The 8,137-nt window shown below is 46.1% G+C and overlaps 1 protein-coding gene across 4 annotated transcripts in view; it reads left to right on the top strand.

The window, feature by feature from the left end:
• The first annotated feature begins 291 nt into the window (after positions 1-291).
• The window catches only part of LOC122561883 (semaphorin-3D), a 356,084-nt gene continuing 348,238 nt past the window's right edge, over positions 292-8,137 (top strand). Inside the window, exon 1 of one of the 4 annotated variants that reach the window (XM_087999320.1) lies at positions 292-868. The gene's annotated coding sequence lies outside the window, so the exon portion shown is untranslated. Of the gene's footprint in view, positions 869-888; positions 907-1,539; positions 1,637-8,137 lie in introns of those variants that run through there. The other 3 variants (XM_043714212.2, XM_087999319.1, XM_087999318.1) reach the window with 3 other exon arrangements.

Below are 8,137 nucleotides of genomic sequence, written 5' to 3'. Positions count from 1 at the left end.
ACTCAGACGGCCTGCCCTGACTTTGGGGACAACAACCAAAAGAGACCGGTCTATAGGATATCAGGTGGCACTCAATTTGCGTGGCTCTATAATAGAACCCATGTGACCATGATTTCCAGAGCCCCCTGCTCACACTCACGTCCAGACATCCCTGCTAATACTCAGAGTGGCCTGCTCACATTCAGATGCCTCCCTCTCATACACAGACCCCCTCCCTCTCAGACTCACCTGCTCACATTCAGACCTCCCTTTCACACTCAACTCGCGCCAATGGCTCGGCTCTGAGTTTCAGCTCAATTTGGGATGTGCACTGGGCTGGGGGTTATGATTCCAATCAGAGCAGACCACCCCTGTTAGCAGGACCCTCTCCCACTGCTCAGGCAGTGACTGCTGCTCTGTAGTTGTGGACGTGACACTGCCTGAGAGTCTGCACGATTAGAAAGTTGTACCTCCTAAAAAGACAGGGGGAAGCATAAATGAGTGAGAAAGTGAGTGAGTGAGAATGAGACTGTGTGAGTGTTAGTGAGAAAGTGAGTGAACTCCATGTGGTAGAGGGTGAGGAGGCTGCAGTGAGACAGCCCAGAGGGAGGGGAGTGTTCATTCATTCTTGCCGAGACTACGAGCGAACAGATTGCAATCTCCCGGAGTTAGACTGCAGTAATCTCTCTCTCTCTCTCTCTCTGGGATTTGTGTGTGTGTGTGTTTTGCTCCTGTCCCGGTTGGCGGCAGCTCCCGCTACCCTGCTCCTTCATTGATCTATCCCCTGGACAATGTGCAGTTGTAGCTGACACTGGGACTGCTGAAGCCACCCCCGGTCAAACAGCGCCTTTTCAGCCGTGTTCCTGAGCCTGTGCTACACGCCGGAGAGGTAACTACAGTAATCCGCTGTCTTCCATCGCTCTGCCGGTTAGTTTAGACTCAGCCTCGATTAACACCGACTCGAACAGGCTAGACCAGATTATGTCGTGTATCTGCAAGTGGAAAGGGATTTAATATACCATTTGTCAGAATTACAATCTGATTATTGTCTAATGTGGTTACAGCACAATGAATGGCACCGAGGTGTTTGTAAACACTTGTTTCATTAAAAAAAGTAATATTTTTGTGCAATTATCCATCATCCTGTACTTTGTGTTTAATCATTGAAAATATATTTCTCCCTGTTTAAAAGAAATCTTTTAAGTTTTACAGAACAACAGTAAGTACCTGTAACATGTGGGTGTCATGTTAATACAGAGAAAAGAAATGTGAACTATTTGACTGCAGTTTGCTGAAATCCTATCATTCCAGGATGTCCTTCGGTGTAAGGAGATTTATGACTGGCAAAACTAAACTTTCAGCGGATTCACATCTTTCATTCGCTGGTCAGATAAATACACCATTAGCTATGTGAGTGTTGGGCAGAAACTGTGGGTTGGCAAGATCCCAAGGTTGATCCTGGGTCTGAAAGGTGAACTTAGCTGAGCTGGGTCAGGGTTGAACATCCCAGGGAGCAGGCTCCCAACAGGAATAAATCATCGGGTGGCTCCTGTTGGAAGGCTGGAGTGTGTGGAAGTTTGAATATTGTGATGGTTGGCTTTGGTTGTATTGCCCACTGGCACCAATGTGCCAGGGCGTCATAGGAAGTGTGGTGCAGGTAAGTTGCAGAAAGATACCCAATGTATGTTCCCACCTTCAGGGCAGGGAATGGAGGAACTAAGGGGAATCAAAAAAAGCTGGATGTCCCAGTACGCAGGAGCACTCAAAGTTGTCAAATAGGATATCAATTAAATAGAGTAGGACGATATATTCTCTGACAGCTATCTAATTGTGATAGACTTATTTGGTTGGATAATGTGTGTGAAAACTTTAAAGCGACCACGTTTTATAGATAACAGATGGAAAACTCTGTACAAGTGCACTATTCTACTTACCCTTTCTGAAGGAGAGTTGATTTGCTTTGATGTCTTACAGCTCTAGGGTGATTTAGGACTGAAGTCTTTCAAACACATTAACCAGAAAAGCAAATCATTCTTTCTGCTGCTTAATTAAAAAGACACAATTATTATGTGTAATTTAATGCAGCTTTATTTTGTAAGTTATTTCTTTTAAAATCTGAAGAGTGATCCATAAAAGTTGACTCGATCCTGCTGCTGAAGTTTGCTGGAGTTAAAGTTTTACTCCTGTGTCTGTAAAAGCTCCTTATAATTTTGGAATCTCATGAATATTGTGAAATCTCTGAAATTATAGCAAATGGAGATGAGTAAAAACATCCCAACAAAATTTACACTTGTCATTCTATAAACAAAGTCCCAAATAAACCCTGTTGTTTTCAGGTTGCTATGTGATAACATACTTTAGTGAGAGAAACAAGGGGACATCTGCCAATTATCACTTAACGATTGCCGCTGAGGGTAATTCTTATAAAGCAGTAGGAGGAAATGAAACTTTTTGAGGACTTTACAAAATGGTATATTAGATAGAAAGAATAACCATTATTCCCATTTTCACTATGAGTCTTTATTGGGAGAAACTAAAGCTCTGTCAGATTATTATCTTTGTTCCTGGACAGCTCAAGGAGCATATTTGAAAGAATAGGAAGTAAATATTGTGCAGGTTGATGCTACTTTATTGGATTCAGCAGTTTGAAGTGATTATTGTGATTTTCAGCAGAAATGTTCTAATGGAAGTAATCTATGATTGGGGTTACTGTCTTGAAATGCATCCAACTATTTTATTAATTCATGGAATGTGCCCATTGCTAACTGCCTTTGAACTGAATGGCTTGCTAGACCATTTGATTTGATTTGATTTATTATTGTCACATGGACCTAGATACAGTGATAAGTTTTGTTTTGTGGCAGTACAGACAGATCATACCATACAAAGTGTATTACAGCGAGGAATATAAAGTTACAGTTGCAGAGAAGGTGTAAAGAGTGAGATCAACATTAAATTTAAAATTTGAGAGGTCCTGTCAGAAGTATAGTAACAACAGAAAAAAAGCTGTTCGTGAATCTGTTGGTATATGTGTTTAAGCGTTTGTATCTTCTGCCCGATGGAAGAGGTTGAAAGAGATTATAACTGGAGTGGGAGGGGTCTTTGATGATGTTGGCTGCCTTTCTGAGACAGTGGGAAGTGTTGACGGAGTCAATGGTTGGAAGGCTGTTTTCTGTGATGGACTGGGCTCAGTTGTCTGTAGTTTCTTATGGATCAGTGGTGCTGGAAGAGCACAGCAATTCAGGCAGCATCCGAGGACAGGATGCTGCCTGAATTGCTGTGCTCTTCCAGCACCACTGATCCAGAATCTGGTTTCCAGCATCTGCAGTCATTGTTTTTACCTTGTAGTTTCTTATGGTCCTGAGCAGAGCAGTTGCAGTTTCAGAGGGAAGTTAAGAGTCAATCACATTGCAGTGGGGGCTGGAGTCACATGTAGGCCAGACCAGATAAGCGTGACAGATTTCCTTTCCTAAAAAGAAGTTTTGTTTTAGCCATAGTTGCTTTATGGTCACTGTTAGTGAGCCTAACGCTTTGTTCCAGATTGGTTCAAATTTAAATTCAAATAATCAATGTCCCCACTACCTTGGATCTCTGGATTCCTAGTCCAATGACTATTACCATCCATGACACTGTCTCCCCTGTTTTACAGTTTATAAACTTTGTTCACTTTCATTTTTCGATATGGATAGTCTTGATTAGCCCAACACCTGATCTCACAATCACTTCAGCACCAGTTGATACAGGTATCATTTCGAATGAGCATAAACCAAAGCCACTAAACTGAGAGGCGTGGTGAAAGCCAAACAATTTTAAGACATTACCCAAAAAGCTGACATAGGAACTTTTCAGACTTCGTCTTTGGTTTTGTGGAGTAAGCATATAAACGTACTCTTCTGTAATTTCATAAATGGGTAAAGGTTAACTGTGCTTTACATGTAATGTGTAAAACTGCAGTTGTCTGACTGGCTCAGTTGTCCTCTCTGATGATAGAAGTCAGCTATGTTAATTGCCCATTTCCCACAGGAGATACTGTGGACAGGTAGCGTTGTTTGCTGTGATAGCTCATCAGTGAAGCATCAAACTGAAGGTCTAGCAACCAGTTCAGACGGATACAAAGACACTGGACAAAGACCGTAAGATCATACAATGTCAGAACAGCAATAGACCACTCAATCCATTGAGTCTGCCCCACCTTTCATTGAGATCATTACTGATCTGATCATCCTCAGCTCCACTTTTCAGCCTTTTCCCCATAATCCTTGATTTCCTGCTGTTTAAAAATGTGTCCATCTCAGCCTTGAAGATGCTTAGTGACTCAGCCTCAAAGGCCCGCTGAATTCCACAGATTCTCTACCCATGAGAGAAGAAATCCACATCTCGATCTTAAATGTTCACCGTAGGAGTCACTACGATAATCCCTGGGATGGACGGATTGTCTTATGAGCAAAGGCTAAACTGTTTGGGACTCTACTCTGGAGTTTAAAAGAATGAGAGGTGATCTCATTGAAACTTAGAGGATTCTTAAGGGACTTGACAGGGTAAATATTGAGAGAATATTTCCCATCATGGGAGAGTCCAGCACTAGAGATCATAGTCTCAGAATTATGGGCATCAATTTAAGGCTGCGATGAGGAGGAATTTCTTCTCTAAAGTTTGAGAGTCTCTGAAACACCTTGCCACAGAGAGCTGTGGCAGCAGAGTCCTTCTGTATATCTAAGGCTGAGATGGATAGATTCTTGATCAGTCCAGGAATCAAGGATTACAGAGAAAATACAGGAAATTGGCTGTGAGGAATGTCAGATCAGCAATGGCCCTATGGAATGGCAGAGCAGGCTCAAGGGACTGAATGGCCAGTTCCTATTCCTTATGGTCTAAATGGATGATCCCCTGTTCTGAGATGCTGCCCTTTGATCTTAGACTGTCCCACAATGGGAAACAATCTCTCTGTTTCTACAAATCCTCTAAGAATCTTGTCCTTCTAAATTCCAATGAGTACAGGCCTAATCTACTGAGCTTCTCCTCATTAGATAGTCCCTCCATACCTGGTATCAGCATAGTGAACCTTCTCTGGACTGTCCCCAATGCCAATATCTCTTTCCTGAGATAAGCGCAACCCAAAACTGTTTATTGTATTCCAGCTGTGTTTTGACTAGTGCCTTCATTAGTTCACTATGCTGTTCCAGCAATAAAGTTTCAACCTTCATTAGTTCAGCAAAACCCCCTCCTTTTATAATCCACTCCCTTAGTAATAAAGACCAACATTCAACTTGCCTTTCCTTACCACCTGTTGAACTTGGATGGGAGCTTTTTTGTGATTTATGAATGAGGACTCCCAAATCCCATGATGTTGCATCTTTCTGAAATCTTTCTCGATTTCAATAATATTCTGCTCCTTTTAACCTTCCTGCCAAACTACATGACCTTACATTTTCCTACATGATATTCTATCTGTCATGCTTTTGCCAATTTATTTAATCTATTTCTGTCCCTCTGCAGACTCTCTTTTGAAATCTTCACCACTTGCCTTTCCACCTATTTTTGGGTCATCCACAAATCCCATGATAGTACATTCACTTTCCTCATCCAAAGTATTCGCTAATCACTGAACGCTCTGGCACTGAACCCTCTGGCACTCCACCAATTACAAGTTGCCATCTTGAAAATGTCCCCATTATCCCAACTGTCTTCTATTTGTAGGAGAAAGTGAGGACTGCAGATGCTGGAGATCAGAGCTGAAAATGAGTTGCTGGAAAAGCGCAGCAGGTCAGGCAGCATCCAAGGAACAGGAGAATCGACGTTTCGGGCATAAGCCCTTCTTCAGGAATGAGGAAAGTGTGTCCAGCAGGCTAAGATAAAAGGTAGGGAGGAGGGACTTGGGGGAGGGGCGTTGGAATTGTGATAGGTGGAGGGAGGTCAAGGTGAGGGTGATAGGCCGGAGTGGGGTGAGGGCGGAGAGGTCAGGAAGAAGATTGCAGGTTAGGAAGGTGGTGCTGAGTTTGAGGGATTTGACTGAGACAAGGTGGGGGGAGGGGAAATGAAGAAACTGGAGAAATCTGAGTTCATCCCTTATGGTTGGAGGATTCCCAGGCAGAAGATGAGGCGCTCTTCCTCCAACCGTCGTGTTGCCATGGTCTGGCGATGGAGGAGTCCAAGGACCTGCATGTCCTTGGTGGAGTGGGAGGGGGAGTTGAAGTGTTGAGCCACGGGGTGGTTGGGTTGGTTGGTCCGGGTGTCCCAGAGGTGTTCTCTGAAATGTTCCACAAGTAGGCGGCCTGTCTCCCCAATATAGAGGAGGCGACATCGGGTACAGCGGATGCAATAGATGATGTGTGTGGAGGTGCAGGTGAATTTGTGGCGGACATGGAAGTGTCCCTTGGGGCCTTGGAGGGAAGTAAGGGGGGAGGTGTGGATGCAAGTTTTGCATTTCTTGCGGTTGCAGGGGAAGGTGCCGGGAGTGGAGGTTGGGTTGGTGAGGGGTGTCATGGAGGGAGTGGTCTTTTCGCAACACTGATAGGGGCAGGGAAGGAAATATATCCCTGGTGGAGGGGTCCGTTTGGAGGTGGCGGAAATGACGACGGATGATACGTTGTACATGGAGGTTGGTGGGGTGGTAGGTGAGGACCAGTGGGGTTCTGTCCTGGTGGCGGTTGGAGGGGCGAGGCTCAAGGGCGGAGGAGCGGGAAGTGGAAGAGATGCGGTGGAGGGCATCGTCAACTACGTCTGGCGGGAAATTGCGGTCCTTGAAGAAGGAGGCCATCTGGGTTGTACGGTTTTCCACCCCGACCTCAAATTCACCTGGACCGTCTCAGAGGCCTCCCTCACCTTCCTAGACCTTTCCATTTCTATCTCGGGTGACCGAATCGACACGGACATCTACTATAAACCGACCGACTCCCACGGCTACCTGGACTACACCTCCTCCCACCCTGCCCCCTGTAAAAACGACATCCCATATTCCCAATTCCTTCGTCTCCGCCGCATCTGCTCCCAGGAGGACCAGTTCCAAATCCGTACAACCCAGATGGCCTCCTTCTTCAAGGACCGCAATTTCCTGCCAGATGTAGTCGACGATGCCCTCCACCGAATCTCTTCCACTTCCCGCTCCTCCGCCCTTGAGCCCCGCCCCTTCAACCACCACCAGGACAGAACCCCACTGGTCCTCACCTACCACCCCATCAATCTCCATGTACAACGTATCATCCGTCGTCATTTCCGCCACCTCCAAACGGACCCCACCACCAGAGATATATTTCCCTCCCCTCCCCTATCAGCTTTCCGAAAAGACTACTCCCTCCGTGACTCCCTCGTCAGGTCCACACCCCCCACCAACCCAACCTCCACTCCCGGCACCTTCCCCTGCAACCGCAAGAAATGCAAAACTTGCGTCCACACCTCCCCCCTTACTTCCCTCCAAGGCCCCAAGGGATACTTCCATATCCGCCACAAATTCACCTGCACCTCCACACACATCATCTATTGCATCCGCTGCACCCGATGTCGCCTCCTCTATATTGGGCAGACAGGCCGCCTACTTGTGGAACGTTTCAGAGAACACCTCTGAGACACCCGGACCAACCAACCCAACCACCCTGTAGCCCAACACTTTAGCTCCCCCTCCCACTCCACCAAGGACATGCAGGTCCTTGGACTCCTCCATCGCCAGACCATGGCAACACGACGGTTGGAGGAAGAGCGCCTCATCTTCTGCCTGGGAACCCTCCAACCATAAGGGATGAACTCAGATTTCTCCAGTTTTCTCATTTCCCCTCCCCCACCTTGTCTCAGTCAAATCCCTCAAACTCAGCACCGCCTTCCTAACCTGCAATCTTCTTCCTGACCTCTCCGCCCTCACCCCACTCCGGCCTATCACCCTCACCTTGACCTCCCTCCACCTATCGCAATTCCAACGCCCCTCCCCCAAGTCCCTCCTCCCTACCTTTTATCTTAGCCTGCTGGACACACTTTCCTCATTCCTGAAGAAGGGCTTATGCCCGAAACGTCGATCCTCCTGCTCCTTGGATGCTGCCTGACCTGCTGCGCTTTTCCAGCAACACATTTTCAGCGTCTTCTATTTGTAGTCAACTCGACTCATTCATGCTAACATCTCCAACAGCACAGGCTGTTGTCTTATTAAGTAGCTGAATGAGATGACTTCTGA

This window comes from Chiloscyllium plagiosum, unplaced genomic scaffold (genome assembly GCF_037043375.1).
Source record: "Chiloscyllium plagiosum isolate Xiang-an unplaced genomic scaffold, Cpla_swu_hap1 HiC_scaffold_23, whole genome shotgun sequence".
NCBI lineage: Eukaryota > Metazoa > Chordata > Chondrichthyes > Orectolobiformes > Hemiscylliidae > Chiloscyllium > Chiloscyllium plagiosum.
This window is presented reverse-complemented; position numbering and strand designations above follow the sequence as displayed.